Below are 23,783 nucleotides of genomic sequence, written 5' to 3'. Positions count from 1 at the left end.
TATGTAAAATGGGGCAACTATATGGAAAACAGTATGATTCTTCCTCAAAATGACTAAACGATAATTATCATATGATCCAGGAATTCCACTTCTGAATAGATACCCCAAAAACTGAAAGCAGGGTCTTAAAGAGGATTTGTGCATCCATATTCATAGCAGTATTATTTACAATAGTCAAAAGGTAGAAGCTACTTAAGTATCCATTCATGGATTAATGGATAAACAAAGTGTGATCCAAACACACAATGGAATATTATTCAGATTCAAAAAGAAAGCAAATTTTGCCATAGGCTTTCTGACACATGATACAACATAGATGAGCCTTGAGAACATTATGCGAAATGAGAACAAGCCAGTGGCCCTACACAAAGATTCCACTTGATAACTAAGTCTAGGTATCTTTGATTCCTAGATGCAGGTACTAAGAGTGGTCAAATTCATAGAGACAGAAAGGTGAATTTGGATTAGTGGCTGGGAAGAAAGGGGAAATGGAGAGTTGTTTAATGAGTGCAAAGTTTTAGTTTTACAAGATGAATAGCATTCTGGAGATAGATTATACAACACGGGAATATACCTTGCACTGCTGAACAGTAACTTAATAATTAAGATGGTAAATTTTGGTATGTGTATTTTATTACAATCATGATTTTCAAATTTTCACTGAACATTTTCTATGTAGTCAATAGGAAAAGTGGCAAATAAGCAGGGAAAGATTTCTTTTCTTAATTGGAATAGTTATACAAAAACATTCAATATATTTCTTGACACATAGAAAGGACTAAAAATAGTAACTGGTCTTATTTTTTCAGTAGACATAAAAATATATACATGTATTAAGTTTCTCTTCAGTTAATGACTTAGAATGAACAGGTGTTAATTTTTCAGCAGGAACACAAAAATGGTATTTTAAAAGGCTTTTTATTTTATAATACAATAAAATTTTACCTAAGATGGCAACTATTAAAAGGGATTTAGATCATAAGAGCTTCCTCAAAGCTCAGTTATTTCTACTTTCTTCTCCCTCAGTCTCTGAGGCTTAACTCCTTCAATAGTTTACACTAGCCCAGGCAGTCTCCTTCCTTACAGAACGGTATACCTAAATTCCTTCAACTGTACAGAATACATGAATGATGCAGCTAAAGATAGGGACAAGTAAACCAAAGTGAAGAGTAAATGAAATTCATGACAGCCTGAAATAAAGCTTACTGAAGGACTTGGTAAAAATCTCATTTGAAAGATTAGTAACCTGTGACCAAGGTGGTAATGTGATTTGCCTCAAACAGCACAACTAATTGGAAGGAAATCAGGTAGAAGAACTAGGAATTTCAGTTTCCTTCTTTTACCATAATAAAGCCAATTCACATGCATCCTAATTCAGGTAATTATTCTCTAATTCTAATTATATACATGAAGCTGGGAATCCAAGATAATTTTATCTTTCACTTCTGCGTGGTGGATATTTGGATCCTTCCAGTTTGGCTTTAAGGTCATTTTGCTTCCCATTGATAGTAAAAGTATTTTAACATGAATTTTTAGTTTATTTAGAAAACATTTTCTCTGTTAAGTCAAATTAAATCTCTTTAATTTATAGACACATAAACAGCACAGAGAAAACATTTCCCTTTTTTTTCAATTTTCCTTTTCCTATTACTGTCTTAATAAAAAAATTTTTATTAAAATTTTACAATAAAATTTTTATTAATAATTTTACAGTGACGATCTCTCATTGTTCAGAGACTTAACTATTTCAAATTTCAGTAATTAGAATTACTGACAAGAATCATGGTCATTTTTTTTTTTAAGATTTTATTTATTTATTTGTCCGAGAGAGAGAGAGAGAGAAAGAGAGAAAACATAAGCAGGCAGATTGGCAGGCAGAGGCAGAGAGAGAAGCTGGCTCCCCGCTGAGCAAGGAGCCCGATTCGAGACTCGATTTCAGGACCCTGGGATCATGACCTGAGCTGAAGGCAGCAGCTCAACTGATTGAGCCATCCAGGTGTCACCATGATCATTATTTCTACCAATATTTCCATTTCAAATTTTGCAGCTTTTAAAGTTACCCAAAAAATGTGATCTTTTTTGTAATTTGGACAGCTGTTTCTGGGCTTTGAGTACCAGTACAAAATCATGCAAACTGGGATTCCTGGGAGATTCAATCTGTTAAGCGTACCACTCTTGGTTTTGGCTTGGGCCCTGACCTCAGGGTTGTGGCATCAAGCCCCACGTTAGGTCCGTGTTTGGCTCTGAGTCTGCTTGGGTTTCTCTCTTTCCCTCTCCCTCTGCCCCTCTTCCCACTCCCACTGTCTTTCCCTAAAATAAATATATCTTTAAAAAAAATCATGTGAATTAAGTAAAATATGAATGCAATGCATGTATTGCTTACCTAATTTGCAAAAAGTATGAGCAATTTCTCCCAGAACTCTAGACTTGCTCTAATGAACAAAATACTTCCAAATACTCTGCCTCTAAGTAATAATAAAGAGAGAATTACCTGGTCACACAAACAGGTTCAAAATTTCCTGCTTTCATCGACAACTCAAGAATTCTCTTTCGGGGGATATTTTACCAACATCTGAGTACCACCTCAGGCAAGATGTGTAGCGAGGATATTGCCTGTTAATAGTTAAGACTATATGTGAGGGATGTTTGATGCTCCTTTTATAAAGATTCCAGGCTGATCACGTGGCCAAGTTTTCTACGTCATTTCAGTGAAATTGCAAACACTTGGAGAGCAGGAAGCCTGCGGAAGCAATGACCCAGAAAGGGTGGTTTAATAGGATATACTGTTTTTTGGTGGAGCTGCTTTGACCTGAAACTGAGAAGTAGTAGTGCCTGTAACTTTGAATAAGCTATGGAGGTGGAAAATGATAAAGAAAAAAGGATATCGGGTCAGCCCTGACTGTAAAAAATGACTTCCACTGGGGAAAAACACTGTCATCAGTACTGACAACAGAAAAATATTTATTAAATCCACTAGTTTAAGTTTAAGTGTAATTCTAAAATCAGCGGAATGATTTTGAACAACTCTATTTCCTGGAAAGAAAAAAAATAAGTATCAGCTCACTCCCTTTGGAGAAATTTGAAAGAGATAGTAGCTACTCCTTTCATGTCCAATCATAGCAAATTTCTAGATGGCAAAATTGAAGTCAACTAATATTTGATATTAATTGCAGCATAAATAAATAATATGTAAAGATTTTAATGCAATAAAGTTATATTTTAAATGGGGTATCTAGCTTATTTCTGGTTGAATTCTACCAGATGCTCCTTGCTTCTACAATTTTAAAATACAAGCATAATTGTTATGGTCTGAATGGTCTGTGCTCTGTCCCCACCCTCCCACCCTCATTCATGTGTTAAAATCCTAATCTCCAAAATGATGGTATGAAGAAGCGGGGGTCTTTGGGAGGAGCTTAGTCCCTAAGGGTGGAGCCCTCATGCCCTTATAACGGAAGTTCCACAGAGCTCCCCAGCCCCTTCCACCACTTGAGTATAAAGCAAGAAAGTGTCAGCTATGTGAACCAGGAGAAGAATCCTAACCAAAACACAACCCTGTTGGCTCCTCCATCTTAGACTTCCCTGTTTCCAGGGGATGAGAAAAAAACTTTTGTATATATAATCTATCCAGTCTGTGGTATTTTGTTGTAACAGCTCCAAGAGACTAAAAAGACTAAGACTAATTAAATGAAGAAAGCCTTAAAGGTAGCAATCAATGAGGTAATGAAATGAGATTTCAATGTGAAACTTAAGAAATTTAAGACAAAAGAGAGAGAGAACATGCGCATGAGAGAGAATAGAGGACTCCACCCTGGCTACGCATTTAATTCTGAGAAGAACTGTATCTCTGAATATTAAAATTGATATGCTGGAATTTAAACATAAGCATGCACAATGGAAGAGTTGGCAGGCCAAGAAAGATTAAAAAAATCTTTTGTTATTAGATGTTCCTGTGACAGGATATGAGCATTTTATCAAAAGCAAGAAAAAAGATCATTTTTTCATTCCTCCATAGTGAATTGAGCTGAATTTCTAAACCACAAGACCGTACACATTCACAGGGAGATAATTTACCCAGTGTGATTGACTAAACAATCCACCGGATAGCTCATATATGTAACCTCCGAAGAGAAACCAGAAAGCATTTGTATTAGTTTGCTGGGCTGCCAAAACAAAGTACCGCAGCCTGGTGGCTTCAACAGCGGAAATTTTTCTTAAAATTCTGGAGGCTAGAAGTCTGAGATCCAGGTGTCCCAGGCTTTGTTTCTTCCAAGCCCTCTCTCTTTGGCTTTGTAGATGGTGGCCTTCTCTGTCTTCACATAGTCTTTCTTCTCTGTGTGCCTGTGTTGTAGTCTCTTCTTATAAGGACAAAAGTCATTTTGGATTAGGGTATACCCTAGTGGATTCATTTTTACCTAGTTTTTTCTTTAAGGACCTTATCTCCACATATAGCCACATTCTGAGCAACAGTGTTAGGACTTCAACCTAATTCTCCTAACTCTCCAATTAGAATTTGGGAGGGGCATAATTCAGCCTACTATATCATTATTCAACTCTGCTAGGAAGGAATGCACACAAGACCTGCTGATCTTTTCCCCTCTTTTTACCCTTGCTTCTTCACAGTGGCATACAACACGTAACACAACACCCAATATCCAAATTGTTACTTAGGGAGTAAGGAGTTCTCAGTTACACTGGGAAGCATATCATGTGGGATATACACACATTACATCAGAGTAATTTGAAGATCTGAACAAAGCTTACCATATTAATCTTGAAAATATTAAAAAGAAAGTGTGTGGCATAATGCATATATAAGAATTAATATCTTTAGGGCACCTGGGTGGCTCAGTGGGTTAGCCTCTGCCTTCGGCTCAGGTCATGATCCCAGGGTCCTGGGATCGAGCCCCACATCGTGCTCTCTATTCAGAAGGGAGCCTGCTTCCCCCTCTCTGTCTGCCTGCCTCTCTGCCTGTTGTGATCTCTCTCTGTGTCAGATGAATAAAATCTTAAAAAAAAAAAAAAGAATTAATATCTTTAAAGGTAAAAATAAATTTTCAAATTAGGCAATTTATGTTTTAAAATTACAAAAGAGACCAAATTCAAAAGAAAATATGCAATGATGGAGAAAAAAAAGGAAAAAAAAAGTAAATTTCCACGGATGAAACTCTGAAGAGAAAATTAGTAAGAAAGCAGTGCCTGGGTGGCTCAGTCAGCTAAGCATCTGCCTTCAGCTCAAGTCATGACCCCAGGGTCCTAGGATCAAGCCCCGTATTGGGCTCTCTGCTCAGTGGGGAGCCTGCTTCTCCCTCTCCCTCTGCCTGCTGCTCCCCCTACTTGTGCTCTCTCTCATGGCCAAAGAAATAAAATTAAAAAAAAGAAAGAAAGAAAGAAGTTCACTAAACCTAGAGGTCTAAGTAAGATGATAAAACAACAAAATGAGATGAAAAGGTGAGTTTGGAGTAAGAAAAAAATGAAATCCCAAAGGAACAAATTAGAGAATTATGAAAAATATTAGACCAAATTATAGAGTTACTATTTCCCAAATACCATCATATTGGACATTAAGATTTAACATACGATTTTGTGAAGAACACAAACATTCTACTTATGGCACTGTCATTAAAGAAAACTTTTAACATATTCACTGTGAAGTCAGAAATAAGAGATGGCAGGACTTAGTTAATTAGAAAGAATATAATAGAGAGGACACACAAAATGATCCTAGTTTGGGACAACTGGCATCCACAAACTAGAGAAGGTAACAAACATAAACCCTTTTAATATCCTTAAACACTCTGAAGGCTACTGAAATTTAGGAGAAACTGTGTTACTAAGACACTAATCACTCCATGATTCATTCTCCTTCTTGCAACAGAACAATTTGGCTTTTCTTGCGTGGTGTTCCCAGCTGGAGAATGACCTTCTCAGGCTCCATTGTAGCTATGTATGACCATTGATTAAGTTTGTGCCAAATGATGCAAGCAGATGTGAAAAGTACAACTTTCAGGTCACATTTTTATAAATGATATTCTTAACCTTTCCTTTTTGAAAGCTCATTAGATGGTAGTAAATTAACTGCAACTAAAGTATTAACCCACAACAATGGAGAGAATATAAGTTGATCTATCAATACAAAAGAGTTTTCCATTAGATTCTGCAACCTGAAAGAAAGAAAAAGTATAGTAACCAATAAATGGAGCACAATTTAAAAAGCTATTCTCTAGAACACAACCTGAATTTGGTACTGTGAAAAAGACAGTAAATTTTCCACAAAGGACTAAGAAATGCTCCAAATTTGAAGACTTTTATAAAAGGCAGTAGTGACAAATCTGACAGAATACCTGAAGAATAATGACCTTATAAAAAACTGTCACATCTCTAAAAGTGAGCCTAATAACAAGGAACAAAAATGAAAGGGTTCCTCTCTAAACTAATTTACTGAATGGTTTGTGGAAAATTAGGCAAACTAGTGCATGCACTGTTATCTCAGAATGAAGATCCACATGTTCTGGTACTTTGGAAGCTTGCCTTATTCAAAAGAACACAGAGGGACAATGTAAACATCACTGTGAGGAAACATTCAAAAATACTAGCTTGAATATTTCAAAAATCAATCCCATAAAAGGGGAAGGGGTTAGATTAGATTAACAGAACCTAAATAGGCACAATGAACAAATGCAGTGAGTGAATATTGGTTGTATACTGATATTAAAAATATAGCTGGGAAAGATATTTTAACAGATATGCACTTAGGTCAGAGATCTCCTTTGCTGTGATATTGATACTGTAGTTATGCAGAAGAAGGTCTTGCTTTTTTAGAGATGCCTGCTGAGGAATCATGATGTCTTCTTTAACTCATGTTCCCCAGAAAACAGCTGTCTAGGAGCTGAGACAAATATAGATGGGGTAATGTTTCATTGAGAGCAAGGTGGAAAGCATGAGAGGAAATGAAAGTGAGGCAAGGAAGACAAGCTAATTCAAGGGAGTGAATTAAATATTTGAGACATACCTTGCAGAAAACAAAAGCTGTTTGATCTGTCTTAGAGGGTATCTCCAGAAAGACTGTATGAAGCTACAAAGCATGTAGAAACGAGATGGCAAGCTATTCATTCTTCCCATCTCTTATGGGTTATTGGTCACTCTCCGCTCAGCAGAAAGAAACAAACCACACTCAGATCTTCGTAGTTATAATTGCATTAGACCGGACCATCACTGTAGCAGCCACTAATCTCCCACACGTGTTTCTGACCTCTGCACCATCATGATGTCACTGCATCATGATGTTACCATCTCTTCACCAACATCAATGTGGCTTCTGTTGCCTTCAGAATGAAAAACAGCCCAACTTCAAATCCATCCCTGAGCTCCTACTTTACAGTACCATTCCTGGCACCAATTATACCATTCCCTAGAAAACAGAGCCTGAGAGAAAAATTGCATGTGCTAAGACTGAGTTGGGGGAGGGGTGATTTCTGAGACGCAGGCATGAGAGCAATGGAGGAGTGAAGCAAGGAAAGAGGGGCAGTGATTTGAGGTGTTGCATTCCTGAGCTGGCCACAGTTTGGCAGCACAGGCCACCTCCAGAGAGGCTGTACAAATGTACTGCATCTCGAACTAGTTTGTGAGGTGGAAATAGGGAGAAGAAAATAAAGTCATCAGTTACTTCTTCCTTTTTGCTCCCATGTTTCATTATCAAAATCATTTCCATGAAACTTAACTCTGCCTCATTCCCAGGTTGTATCACCTGACCACCAGGCAGGTTATAGTGAAGCCGGAATCCCTGCAGTCCAATCTAGCCAGGGAGCAGGGACAGTGGTTCCTCCTCTCAGGCACCGAAGCATGGGACTCTTAGGTCTATGGTAGCATCAGTGTCCACAACTTGACAACTGTGAGAATGGCATGAGCCTTAGCCAAAGCTGTTTTGGTAAGGAAGCCCAGCAAGAGTTGAGGCCTGAGAAGGGGGATGAGATATTCTGGAATGTTCTAAATCTGGGTCTGGTACAGACCTGCAACATACTTTCAAATGGTTTGGAAGAAAATGATGGATAAAGGGAGTAACAGATCAAGCAAAATAATAATGTTTGACTAGAGGACACACATGCATGTGAACACATTATATTTAGATTCTCTAGATTTGAAAACTTTCAAAGTTGAAAAAAATCAAAGTCATAAAAATAATAAGCATGACTTCTGAAGATGAAAAAAATATAAGGGACATTTTAAGAAATTTCACAAAAGGAAGAACTAAAAAAGGAGTTGTTGAAAATACAGGAAATACACAGAATCAATGTATAAATATAATATTTCTTTTCCTTTTTAACTTTTAAATGATGCTTTTTAAATGTTTTATTTAAATTTCAATAGACACTGCACTCTATTTAAAAAAAAATATTCCTGTAATTCTAGCTGTATACATGCATGTAACAATTTAACTTGTTATATATCTGCTGCAGTTGATGGACACAGTATTCTGAGGTGTGAACACATTTAAGCAAACTAAAAGAGGAAGACTGGCTAAAGCATTGGAGTAGCATGAAAGGAGAGGCTTCTTTAGAATATGGCTGCACAGCTTTCTGCTGATGTGACAAGTCTGAGTATGACTTGCGAAACAAGACATGGAACCCGTGCAAGGACTTTTGACCTTTAAAATTGCAGTGATTCTCATCAAGAAGCTTCTGCAAGAGAGATTTCAGCAAATATTAGCCTCCTCTGGGAAAGACAAGATAACTTAATGTGAAATTAGTTTCAAATTTTGATCATTACATGACACCAGGCATTTTTATTGAATTGGAACAATTTTGCCTCTTTAAGTGACCAGAGAAACTTAAATTATTTTAGAGCAAGTATAAGAATCAAGAGGCTCACACATGTTATCATGTAAGATGAAGGATACTTTTAGCATTTGGTATTTTAAAGGGCACTGTGAGACTCATCTTATGATTCTTGTTTCATTCAGCAAGTCTTTTTCATAAACATATGATAAGGATGGCAATTTTTATGAAAATGTTTTTGCTTCTCTGAATTTTGTGTAATTTTCTATATTTGTAGGACAATTTTTTAAAAACACATTTAAAAATAAATAAGCAATTTTAAATATTTAATTTTATTTTGGATACACACACACATACACACACATATGCCTAATGGGTATATATGCTTATTTTTTTGAACTTGAATCATTAACATTTACCAATATTATGGACACTTATCATTTCTTTTATGACATTTTATCAAAGTCTTTAGGAAAATTATTCTATTTGTAACAATTTTCCTCTGGAAAAGTATAATCTACTTTTGAGATGTTACTTTATGATTCTAGTAATGAAAGGAAGGGGCTGCCTGACACTTGTTTTTCTAGAAAAGCTAGAGAAATTGACAAGTGTCAGGTCAGAAGGAAGCAAAGGGGGAAGAGGAAGTACTTCAGGGTTGCAAGGTAAGGAGAGTCTGATGCTCACTCGAATAAATATATATGTATATATACATATATACATATGTGTATATATACATATATATTTATATGTATATATAAAGCTTTTATACAATGTGTGTGTGTGTGTTAAAATTAAAGCTTTGTGGTAAAGCAGACATGCGAACTCCTGGTTTATCTTTACAGCTTGAAAAACACCACCATTTGGAAGAATCAGCTATAGCTACAGTAGTACTTAGCAGACAGGTTTCTCTTTGTTCTTTACAGAAAATCCTAAGCAGGGCTCTCCCTTCAGAGTAGAGACAGATTCTACATTTGTTTTTTCATTTCCCCCAAGGGACAATGGTTTCTATTTGGAATAAAATGTTCACAGACAAATATCACAGGACTGAGTTCAAGTCTTAAGGAAGTCTTTCTCTCATCTCTCCTGTTAGACACACACACACATAAAGACACATACTTACTAATCATGTTTTATAAATTTGGGCAAGGCTTTTAATGTTGTTAGCCTCAATTTCCTTATCTACACATGAGGAGTAACTACACTGTCTCTAAAATCTCTAAAATACATACAGCATGTGAAGTATTTTGGTGAGTACATTTAAGTAATTAGGGGATTTCTATATAAGATTTTACTAGTAGTAATACTACAAATATTAAAAGGCAGGAGCTTATCACTACAGCTTTCAATTACATTAATTTAGGACATTATCGTAAATGGACTAAATTTTGGCCAAGTGTAACTTTTTTTTTTAATGGTGGTTAGATCCAGTCTAGTGCACATAGGAGATTTTATAGTACATTGTTTCAAATTTTCTGCAGTAAAAAGAATGTAACAAAGTGCAACACTGAAAGCACTATGGTAAAAGCATTTTAGGTGAATTAAGCTTTCTATGAGTATAAAGGAACACAAAAAATGTTATTTAAAATCAAATAACATCTACGTATTTGAAGTCATAATGACTTCAGACCATTGGACTATCACAACACTATACAACCCTTCACAGCAAAGGACTGATGAATCTACAATACACACTAAACATTCAGAGAAAATCGGCTGATTTTTATCCCTACTTTTATAAATTTTGACCTCAGAAAGCCTGTGATAAAAGGCTACTGTACCTTGAGATTTTTTGCTGTTCATTTTGAAATGTAATTAAGCTTCAGCCCTATTATTCCCTGACAATGGAAAAGCCATTGATTGTGCTGTTTTTGAAATCCTCTATCACATTAGGCACTTTCTAATAATGATGCCCTTGGCTTAAGAAGAAGAGAAAATTGACTTGACTTAATTAAAAACTCTGAAGATCCTGTCTATTATTTTTTCATAGAACTTATTTGGGCCATATGCCAATTATAGAATGAACATGTAAAAAATCTTCTGTCAAATGGAGATAAAATAAAATGATATATGGTAAAGTAAATCAGATTGTAAGAAGTGAGATTTGTCAGACTATAAAATTTCTAAGCAGAATGCACATCAGTGAAGTTTCAAAATGGGAGCACATTCATCTCTGTTAGTCTCGAGTGCCTTAGGTCCAAAAAAAGAATAGGGCTTTGCCAAGAAAGGTGAGTTTGTAGTATAAAAGCATCTCTCTTCAAGCATAATTACTACAAACTTCAGTGAATAATGAAGAAGTTCTTATTATCTTGGTACCATCTTTCCACCTCCTTCCATTTTATTTTCTCTTACTATGAAATACTCCACATTATTATTTCTGAGTGAATCCAAAGCCAGGAAGCCACAGACAGCTTGGAAGGTTTTCAACTTGCAGTCTTCATTCTAAGTCAGAACTACTTGAATTCACCAATGAGCAAGTCAAAATAAGAAATGAAGTTCAGTCTCCTGTTACACCTTTAAAAACCTAACCACAGTCACTATTGTTTAACACATCAAAATCTACTTCATGAAATTTCTGACATCTATCTTTCTATCTTTTTATCTTTTATGTATTTAGAATTGTCTATTGCTTCCCTATGCTCTGTGGTTCCTCACCACATTGTATAAAATGGTCAAACAGCTGCTGTTTTCCTGGATGTGTGCATAATATTTTATGACAATTCATTTTTTTCTTTTGCTATTAATTTTTGGCCATACACATACCTACCTATTATTTCTGTCATTTGTTTTGTCTCAGAATACTGCTTCATGTTTATTTAGATATAACTTCATACATGTAATTATGTATTAAATAACTGGTATTTTATTTCATTTTTTAAAATCATATTTTTAATATAAAATTACAAAATACATGTCATTGTATGATGTTTTATTAATGTGATTTAAAATTTGAATTGGCTTCCAATCAACCAGATAAAAATTTAAAATCTTGCCATCCTTACATAAAAGATTTTCTACACTATGCCCCAAACTAACCTTCTAGCTGGTTTTCAATGGAAAATTTGGTCTTAATCAATACTCCCACCAAAATGAATTTTCCCCATACCTGAGAGCCCTTCTCTGCATGTCTGCTTCAATCTTTGTGGTATTCTCTTTTATCTACTAGTCAACCTTCAAATTCCATTGTTAATAGTTCTCTCTAATTTAATTTTTCATATCTGTTTCCACTAGGGAAAAGTATGATTTTTTTTTTTATCTTCTAAAACCCAATAACAATTTATTGGTTCTCCCTTTCTGATTTAGCACCAGCTTCCATAATTCTTTTCATATATTAGGCCTTTGAGTATTAGCTGTCCCTTGAATTTTTATACTTTAAGTGACACATAAAGTCTGTTTTAGATAAGCCATCCATATGTTATAGCACTGATCTGCACATCTGAAGGAAAGTTGCCTTCTGGAAAGGGAAATATGACTAATCTACTAGGTTCCGGAGGGCTCAATATACGGAGAAAAACTTCTACAGCAAGCTTAATTAAGTAGTAACAATTAAATTACCAGGTTGAGGTGGGTGAGGTGGGGGAATGGAGAAGCAAGTATTATGAAGAGAAGACTGGCATAATAGAACATCACCATCATCACCATCATCACCATCAACACCATCATCATAGAGCAAAGGCTGTATGCATAAGAAACAAAGGAAACTTCCCAAATATTAAAGTTGGTGTTTCCCCCCCACCCCGCCGGGGAAGATTATACAATTGAATACAAATACCACACTCACAGACAGAAGTGTATACACGTGATACTGAAAAAGAACAGCACAGATGAAATTTTTTTAAAGATTTTATTTATTTATTTATTTGAAGAGGGAGAGATCACAAGTAGACAGAGGCAGGCAGAGAGAGAGGGGGAAGCAGGCTCCCTGCTGAGCAGAGAGTCCCATGTGGGGCTCAATCCAAGGACCCTGAGCTCATGACCTGAGCCAAAGGCAGAGGCTCAATTCACTGAGCCACCTAGGCACCCCCAGATGAAATTTTGAAGTTGCTGATGATCCTCAGGTCCTTTGGGTCATTGTGATACCACAAGAACTTGAGTTAGCCCATAAATACAAGGAAATTAAGCAAATCAACTTCAAAACAAACAGTTAGGGGTGCCTGGGTGGCTCAGTGAGTTAAAGCCTCTGCCTTTGGCTCAGGTCATGATCCCAGGGTCCTGGGATCAAGTCCCATGTCAGGCTCTCTGCTCAGTGGGGAGCCTGCTTCCCGCCCCCGCCCCTGCCTGCCTCTCTGCCTACTTGTGAGCTCTCTCTCTGTCAAATAAATTAATAAAATCTTTAATTAAAAAAACCCCAGTTAACAATAATGCATTGAAATAAACTAGAATTATTATTGTTATTATACCCAAAAAAGAATAGATACAATAAATTACTTAAACCTTGAACTGTATGTGAACTGGTTTAAAATAATGAATAGTAAATATAATACAAATAAAAGGAAGAGATACTTCACAAAATAGGCAGTAAACTTATGGAAATCATTAAACTGCAAAGAATAATGTAACTTGAAAATGCAATAGTTCACTCAAAGTTTGAGGTTATATTAGTACTGAAAAAAAAAACATAACATGCTAAAAGAGCACTGTGTATATCTTATAATATATAATTGCATTTAATAAACTCACTTACGCCTGCCTCTCTCTTCCACTGGTCTGCACGTATCCAGTGTAAGAGCTGCTCATTTGAAGTTTGATAGATCAAGGAATACAAGAATGAATCACTCAGCCATTATACGACATGCACCATATTCTTCAAGATAACCCAAAACCTAGGGGTAATAACCTCGAAACAAATGTCAATTGAAATACTTTTTTGTGGGGTGCCTGGGCGGCTCAGTGGGTTCAGCCTCTGCCTTCGGCTCAGGTCATGATCTCAGGGTCCTGGGTTGGAGTCCAGCATTGGGCTCTCCGCTCAGCAGGGAGCCTGCTTCCTCCTCTTTCTCTCTCTGCCTGCCTCTCTGCCTACTTGTGATCTCTCTCTGTGTCAAATAAATAAATAAAATCTTAAAAAAAAAAGACTAAAAATACATCACATAATCATTCTGACTTTTTAGAAAATAAAAGTATGAAAACTGTATTTTTGTAAAAATTATATTAATGTATATAACACACATGAACAATATATGAATGTAGCAACATTGCTTAAGTAACCTGTTCACTGCTTTGGGTAAAACTGATATAAAGAAAACACTGTTACAGATTATACAACTTAGGTTAAATAAAAATTAGAAAACCAATAAAAATATCTCAAAATTAATTTTTCTTTAAATATTGAGACCTATAGAAATGCATATGCATATCAAATTCTGTATTAAAATTAAAGGCAACAAGTATTATATCTTGTTCAGATTATGATAAATTATTAATGTACTTTGCCAAGGTATGCTAAATGACAAAATATATACACATATAGCTTTAAAAGTGAATTCGGCTGTTAAATTCACAATTTGAGGAGTATCATATATAAAAAAATGCATTATATGGTGTATCTGTTTTTAGATTACTTAATATAACAAGACTTGGCATGTCATATTAAGTATAATAGCTAAAGTAGATGCAATTTTCTTAACCTATGAAAATCAACTGTATGTTTGATTATTGTGTTTTTTTTCTTCATTTTTTTTACATGTAAGTGTTTGTGTAAATGAACTAGAATTTCTTGCAGAATCTCCCTACATTTCCATTCATGGTGCAGGCTTCTGAATGGAGGCAGAGTGTAATGAGTCAGTGATCTGAATCTTTACTAAAATAATTAAGTCCTAACTGAGTGTGTTAAAAACTTAAAAAATGACTTCAGAAGACAATAAGTTAGTCAGACTCTGAAACATATTAAATAGATTCAACCCTGCAATTTTGCTTAGCATGCACATTCAGAAACCAGAATCAGAGGCGAATTTCACACATGCAGATGAGCACTTGTGAACAACTCACAAAGTAAATGCTATTTAGTCTGAAAAGCCTTGTGATTTGGGAACCAATCTACTAGATAGATGCCAAATTAGCTGATAATTGCCCTAGGCTGAAACTAGCCATACTGTCTGGTACTGATAAGTACTTGAAAAATAACATTTTCATAATTGCATGAATCTCTATTAAATGAAATAAACCTGTAAAAATCATAGAAACACCAAAAACCAAACATATTGCTAATGCAAATTACTCCTTTGTTAGAGAATAATATCTTTTTTTAACATTGCTTAAAGCAATTCAATTGAAAAGCTAAATCCACAATTATACTGCATGTTATGCTTGGATAATATCTCCATTCACATAGCCCATGCTTTACCCACACATGGATGCTAAATTGTGGCAGTGTGTGTGGGTAAAGGAGTTTACAAGATAAATTATTGTTAATCCTTGGCATCTGGAAAAATAATTGGTTTTCCTAAGCAACAAACTAAAATCATTTGTAGTGGCTTTTGCCTACCCTACTACTGAAGATTATGTCTTCCTCAGAATACTTGTAAAGTCAAATTACACACTATCTGTCTATCATGTATTTTGTTCTTATTGCTATGACAATGTGTATAGACACAATTGTATTGCCTTCTGTTTCTGGGAAATTTCTTAGCAATATAACCTTGTCACCTTAGGCAATTATTAGTCACCTAGAAAATAATATGGGTATATATTTGAAAGTTACAGAAGCAAAAATAAATCATAAGTTTTTACAATTTAGAAAGATGTTTGCTCATAATTTCTACTACCATATTGCCATATTTTTCTTATGCAGCTTCATTGTACAATGCCAGCACCTAACCTGTATAAATTTCTCTTGAGTCAAATAATTGATTTTCTTTTTTTTCTTTTTTAAAAATTTTTATTTTTTTAATTTCTTTACAGTGTTCCAGAATTCACTGATTTTAACTTAAAAAAATAGATGCACACTGATTTAAATATAAGACCATCTAGATATCAGCATATAGATTAACTGTTACTTACAGAAGGTATGATTTTTTAAATGTCCATGAACATATAATTGGGGGACAGGGAAACAAAGCAACTTCCCTTGCTTGGGAGGAGGCAGAGATACTTACCCAGTATGTTTCATTACATAAGAAATCAAATTAGTTTGAAAGTTTAACTTTGATAGCCAAAAAAATTCATAAATTATATCATCTCTATGACTATAAAATAAATATATCATAGGATGTAACAGATGGAATTATAGAACAATCTAACGGTGAATTTGAGATTTGAGTTCAGTTATTATCATAGTAAAAAGAATGGTGTACCCTGATGAGGTTCTTTGATCTTACAAAATGAAAACACAATTTTCAATGCTTACAATTCTGTAAAGATTGATAGTATTAGAAAACCCTTCTTTCTCAACTTCCCCATTCTTACTTTTCTATAAAGAAATTCTATTACATCACATTTAATAACCCAATCTATGACACTGACTCACTTCTCTCAGTAAATCTTTAAAAGTGAAAAACATCCATTAACAAAATAATATTCCTATATTCAATCATATTTCAGTTGCCAAGTTGTCTAGAAGTTACCCTCTGATTGTTTTTCAGTGTTATTATCTGTTGCTATCTGTGAAAAAGATATTGATAGAAAAGATGGGGTATGAGGAAGATGGAGTGGAAACTTAGTTTTTCAATTCTTTGTGAGGCTAAGAGATAAGAGACTAAGGCATTTTGTTATCACTTAATAACTAATAAGCTTTTTACTCCAGTGATTCCTCCTTGGTGGTAATTCTATGGTAGGTATTAAAAAAGGAAAGGACAAATATAGAATCACCTATCAAGCTTTTAACATATTCACACCTATGTTTCTGCCAGATTACTAAATCCAGATCCCCTGAGTACAAGAGAGCATGCACTCTTATCTCCTTTCATGATTGTGCATTAAGCCTCTTTAATCTCTTTTTTAGTTCTGTCAATTTCTGCTTTTTATATTTTGAAGCTATATTATTAGACAAACACATACTTGTTAAAATACTTCCAGATAATTACCCATTTATCATTCAGTATATCCTTTATTTCTTGCATTAAAATGTATCTTCTCTCATATGAGCGCATTTACACCAGCTTCCTCTTGCTTAGAATTTGTATGATGCATGTATTTCCAGTTACAACTTCTTATTTTTAACAGTTCTTGGTTCCTATATTTCAGATGTTTCTTTTATAAGCAACACATAGAAATTTAAAGAAAAAAGTGTCTTTCAATTCAGCCTGAAAAATCTTTGTCTTGCAAATGGAATATTTAGCTCACTTACATTTAAATTAATTACTGATATTTGGGTTTATAACAACCACCTCACAACCTGTTTCCTATTTTATCCAACTGTTATCTATACTTTTGTTCTATTTTGTCTTCTTTTTAAATAACCAAATGTTTTTCATTATTACCTTTATCTTCATTAGTTTTACATTCTTTTATTATTTTAATATATACCCTAGAACTTACAATAAGTATATTTGAATTATTATAGATGAATATACATTAGTACTTTTAAAAACTAATAGAAAGTTTTAACATATTAGGATGTTCTAACTCTATTTACCCTTTTTTGTATACTATTGTCATTTTTACTATACATAGAAGTATACCATGTAAACTTAAGACCCAATTAGATTTACCTAAATACACTTTTTAGTACTCTTTATTCTTATTTAATTATTGTTATGTTATTGAAAATAATTTTCCTTCTTCCAAAAAAAAAAAATCCTTTTTTTTTTTTTTTAAACTGAGATACTGCTAACAAATTGGTAGAGGGAAAAAGAATAAATATTTTTGTATCAACTTCACTTCTGAATTCTAGTTTGACAGTTGCCTCACCCAGAAAGGGAGGGTTGTATTTTCTGAAAGTACTTTGCTTCTAAGACATTTGCTAGGGAGTCTTCTCAGGAAGAACACTTAGGAGGGAGCAAATTTAAAAAGACTGGCAAAAAGAGAAGCGCAACAGCATTACATTTCTAAGAACTGCCTCAGTAAATCCAATGATTATAGTCATCCCTAATTAAAGCAAGTGAAATGAAAGTTTACTTACTCATACCAACCAGTTACTGGATACAAACTGTTCCTGATGAGGTAGTATAAGCTTGGATAAGGTCATCCATCTGGACAGAAGGAGTTCCTCTTACTTCTGGTAGAGTTAGAATATAGCTAGTTCATTTCAATTCAGTTAGCGACAGAAGTGATACAGAGTTGAGTTTCCCTACTTTACACTGTTTACTTCTGATTCACCTCATTTCTGAAATAGAGGCTATACAGAGATCTGAACAAAGAATTTGCAGTAGAGTCTTTCCTAGGCCCTTGCTTCTTCTCACATAGCAAACTGCCTCTTACATATAATCCCAAATTGCTTGCCAACTAATTGGAGCACAATACATTAAAAACAGCCCTTGGGATTAAATTACTGAGTGATTCTTGTAATTCTTCGTTTCAAGCCAAAGGCATAGCCAGGTTTTAACAACAAAATGTATGAATCTGAGATGCTTTGAAGTCAGGAGGGTTGTCCTCTGTCTTGATACCTGGGACAAATTCATATACAAATATTACTCTTTGACAACCTTCCCCATGTGTGTCTGCCACTATAATCATTGACGTTTTAATCATTTCTCACAATACCTTTGTAGAAATTTTTTAAATTAAATTTTATTTTTTTTTCAGTGTTCCAAAATTCATTGTTTATGCATCACACCCAGTGCTCCATGCAATACGTGCCCTCCACAATACCCACCATCATGCTCACCCAACCCCGGACCCCTCTCCCCTCCAAAACCCTCAGTTTGTTTCTGAGAGTCCAGAGTCTTTCATAGCTTATCGCCCCCTCTGACTTCCCCCAACTCACTTCTCTTCTCTATCTCCCAACGTCCTCCGTGTTATTCCTTATGCTCCACAAATAAGTGAAACCATTTGATAATTGACTTTCTCTGCTTGATTTATTTCACTCAGGATAACCTCTTCCAGTCTCGTCCATACTGATATGAAAGTTGGGTGTTCATCCTTTCTGATGGAGGCATAATACTCCATAGTGTATATGGACCATATCTTCCTTATCCATTCGTCTGTTGAAGGGCATCTTGGTTCTTTCCACAGTTTGGCGACTGTGGCCATTGCTGCTATGAACATTGGGGTACAGGTGGCCCTTCTTTTCACTGCATCTGTATCTTTGGGGTAAATACCCAGTAGTGCAATGGCAGGGTCATAGGGTAGCTCTATTTTTAATTTCTTAAGGAATATCCACACTGTTTCCAAAGTTGCTGCACCAACTTGCATTCCCACCAACAGTGTAAGAGGGTTCTCCTTTCTCCACATCCTCTCCAACACTTGTTTACTGTCTTGTTGATTTTGGCCATTCTGATTGGTGTGAGGTAGTATTTCAATACGGTTTTGATTTGAATCTCTCTGATGGCTAATGATGTAGAAAATGTTTTAACAGCCATTAAAAAAAAAAATGTTCTTTTGGACCATTACACCAGGGGGCTGGGGATGACACTCTCCACCTCCATCAAGACCTGAGTTCTTGAATCTTACTTCAGTTCTATTTTGGCTTGTCTCTATCTTTAACTATGTAACATTGAACTTACTGTCTTCTGCATTTAGCTTTTTTGTTCCAGTTAACTCCGTCAAAATGACATCACTTAAAAAAATTTGTGGGGGGGGTGCCTGGGTGGCTCAGTGGGTTGAGGCCTCTGCCTTCGGCTCAGTTCATGATCCTGGGGTCCTGGGATCAAGCCCCCTGTTGGGCTCTCTGCTCGGCAGGGAGCCTGCTTCCCTTCCTCTCTCTCTGCCTGCCTCTCTGCCTACTGTGATCTCTGTCTGTCAAATAAATAAATAAAATCTTTAAAAAAAAATTTGTGGGTACAAGAGTAAACGCATTTATTCTTACATATCCACAATAAAAGCATTTATTCTTGCATATTTGCAAGCCTGCTAGATTTTGTCTGTTGTAGAATGGGTTTAGTGGCAAAGATCTTTTCTTGGGAAATCTAAGTGGTAGGCTATGTTAGCTCTGCTTCCCATGTCTCTTCTCCTTTTTGGACTACCTGGCTGGCTTGTCTGGGATGTTATTTTCACAATGATGGTAGAATTGTAAGAGAGCATGTATAAATGTATATAATGTTTTTTAAATTCTACTTTTAGAACTGCTCACTGATGCAAGTCACATGGCCAGACCAAAGTCAAAAAGTGAGAAATTAAACCCCACCCTTTCAAGGGGAAGAACTGCAAAGTAATATCATGACAAAAAGCTGTGGATTTCAGGAGGATTAAAGAATGGAGATCAATTGTGAATCCACATCTTCCTTCCATGCCCCTGAACGGATGGCCGAGGGGTTGAGAGAGAGAGAATCCCAAGCAGGTTCCATGCCTGGAGCAGAACTCCACATGGGGCTCCATCTCACAGACGCTGAGATCAACCTGGGCCAAAATCAAGAGTCTGATGCTTAACAGACTGAGCCACTCAGGTGCCCCCATTCCTCTGGAGTTTTTATTTCTCTCATCTACTTGAAGAAACTGGAGTTATTTCAGTGCTCAGGCAGTAAATGGTACTTCGGGTCTCTTTATTTTTGCATTTTTGGTATATCAGAGAAATTTGTCTTATAGTCCATATTCTATGAAACTTTTAGGGACTTATAATATACAATGGATTTATAGCTAGAAGACGGTTATGCCTGGTGAAATTAATAGATACATAACATATACAGTATAAAGTCATTAAAAATTTATGACAACTGATTTGTAAAATTTGTCTTATTTCCTTATAGTTACATGTTCATGATATTAATTGGAACTATTTCTACGTACTGGGAAGATTTTTAAAAAATATGTTGTCTATGAACATACTTAATAACTTGTCTTTTCTTGTTCCCCCCATGAGAATAAATTCTCATCATCCTTAGTCATGATCTGTCCTACTCATATATTTAGTTTCTAAAAATTGCTGCTATTGAAATGAGAATGCATCTTTTCCATGCATATCAGATGCATTTCTATTTTAGATGCTGAATAGACACATTATGCTCTTAATTCATTTAAAATTTTTGAACCTAGGCTATTGCATGTGTATGTGTGTGTGTGCAATGCACATGTATTGTGCATAATCTCCTCCTTATCTCATAATAATGTGTTGTGCATAATCTCCTCCTTATCTCCCACAGCACCAAGCAAACACTGAGATTTTCCTACGTGAAGGAAGTCCTGCTAGCTACTGCAGATACACTGAGCCATGGTGAAACAGAAGGCCATAAAACAGAAGGTCCCCTTGAGAGTCTTGATCTCCAAACATCATTTCTGCAATAAAACTATTGAAATAAGCACTTTAGTTAAATGTTGTAGTATCATCATTACTTAGAAGTAATACAAATAATGCACTTACATTGAATTGCTCTTTAAAAAAGAGCTGCAGAAGAAAAATATTACTTATTTCAAATAGGGTTAATTTTACTTTTCAAAACTCACTGTGTCAGGGCGCCTGGGTGGCTCAGTGGGTTAAAGCCTCTGCCTTCGGCTCACGTCATGATCTCAGGGTCCTGGGATCGAGTCCAGCATCGGGCTTTCTGCTCAGCGGCGAGCCTGCTTCTCCCTTTCTCTCTGCCTGCCTCTCTGCTTACTTGTGATCTCTCTCTGATAAATAAATAAAATGTTTAAAGAAAAAACCTCACTGTGTCTTTGTCACATATTAAAAACATGTGACACTACTTCTAGTTTAAACTCAATATAAAATTTTACCGTATCTTTCTGATATTTTTAGCTTCTTTGTCAGAGTTATCTTCCCTTATTTGGATGGATGAACTGGAGAAGCATACCTATTCTCCCAAGTCAAACAAATGAGAAGCTAAATATAAAAAACAAATTAACCCTAGCTTATTTGGCTTATTTTAAAAGCACCTAGACATATAAAAACTGAATTAATAAAAAAGAAAAATACTGCATTTTTTTTTTATTCTGAGGATTTTAACATTTTACACAGGCATTAAAATTTTGCATGTGGAATGCCAGTAAGAAAACCTAATTACATTGAAAAACTTAAAAAATGTTCCTTTCTAATGCTATTTGTGTACTGAAGAATTACATTTGAAAAATCATTCCCTTATATTTAACCCTTTATTAATCTTGTTTTTTCACCTACAACACTGTAATGTTAATGAAGGCAGAGATAATCAATCTCAGCACTAAAGAATATACATACATACACATATTAGTTATTATTTTATATTTTTGTTATTCATTTTGAATCTCCTTTGATTCTATCAACATACAAGTAGATACTTCAGTGGTTTTCACATTTAATTCTATTTTTTAAAATTCCATTACTCAAGGACAACTTAATTGATAGCAATTTTAGAAAATATAAATACCGTGCTAAGCCTTCCAGTACCTTCCTTAGAAAGCATTTTGGAAGCCCTGAATCATGATTTTTTTTTTCCTCCATGATTTATATCTTCAGGACAGCTGTCTTCAGAGTCTTCACACAAGAGTTATATTTATTTATACACATATGTCAAATACAAATTGAGAGTATTAATCTGGGAGACAGTCCAGGTAAAATCCAGATCTAACTAGAATTCTTTCTTATCTCTACTCAAGAAATGTACATCTTAAATAGGGGAAGAAATAATCATTTGCCATTCCAGTGATTCAATTTACTTACATTGTTTGGAATGTTACAGGTTTATTACTTCTAACCTGAAAACAAACAAAGAAACGTTGAATCTTAATCCAACCTGGCACATTTCTAAGTGAATGGATTGGGTAAGACATTGAAGATTCTGAGTTTGGGGTACATCTAAAATATACCATTTTGTGATGAACTTAATACAAAATGTGTAGTGTAATATTATTATTTTTTCCCAAAGACGAAAATGCTGAGGATAAAACTAAGTATCCCAGACTCATACAACTGGCAGGAGGAATAGTCTCAATTTTAACCCAAGTGTCTTTTAAGCCTGATTCCATGCTCTAAATGATGTACTACATAATATCCATAAAAAGAATATGGGTTTGGGTAGGAGGAAAAAATCTTAATTAAATGCTTGTGTAGTAAGCCTTTTAAATTGGTTTCATTTTCACAGCAACCTTTCCAGGAGCTATCCTAGAATACGAATCTGGGAGATATGAAGGAATTTGTCTAGCTAAGCTCATAGCAGAGCCATGTAATGAACACAGGTCTCCTAGCCACAAGGGATCTATTTTCCAACATTCTATAGTTCTTTTCATTTGTTCTATTTATAATATGGAAACTACATATATTCCTTAAATTAGAGACAAATCAGGTAGCTGGCACTTTCCAAGATGATTTTTTATTTTTTTTAAAAATCATTCTTCCCCCACAAAATACTGGAATCACAGTATATGATGGAAGAGTCTTGGGAGTGGAAGAAATATGATTTAGTGGATGTATGAGACTGTTTTATCATTCACTTATCGTAGTACCTTTAGTTTTCAGTTTAGTGCCCTTATAAATAAATCTGCTACCCTGAAGAAATAGGCACAGGTTTTTGAGGGGACACGAGTCTTCATTTCTATGGCATAAATGCCTAAGATTGAGTCATATGGTAAGTATATATTTAGTTTTTAAGAGACTGCCAGACTGTTGTTTAGAGTAACTGTATCATTTTACCTATCCCACCAGCAATGTATGGTATAGACTGCAAGAAACAGAGCTAATGTGGTTACTCTACATTCTCACCAGCATTTGGTACTGTCACTATTTTTTATTTAAAGCTGTTCTGAAACATGTGTAGTGGTATCTCATTGTGGTCTTAATTTGTATTTTCTGAATGGCTAGTGACATTGAACATTTTTTCATATGCTTATTTGCTATTTTGTATCTTAGTGAAATTTGTTTGTGCCTTTTGTCCATTTTCTAACTGAATTGTTCATTTTTTTTTACTATATTTGAAGAATTCCTTGTTCTAGATAGACTCTGTTGTCACTTACATGGTGTGCAAATATTTTCTTCAGATCTGTATCTTTTCTTTATATCTTCATGACAGTGTCTTT

This window comes from Lontra canadensis, unplaced genomic scaffold (assembly GCF_010015895.1).
Source record: "Lontra canadensis isolate GAN:19392208 unplaced genomic scaffold, GSC_riverotter_1.0 scaffold4, whole genome shotgun sequence".
Classification (NCBI taxonomy): domain Eukaryota; kingdom Metazoa; phylum Chordata; class Mammalia; order Carnivora; family Mustelidae; genus Lontra; species Lontra canadensis.
Note: the sequence above shows the minus strand (reverse complement) of the source record.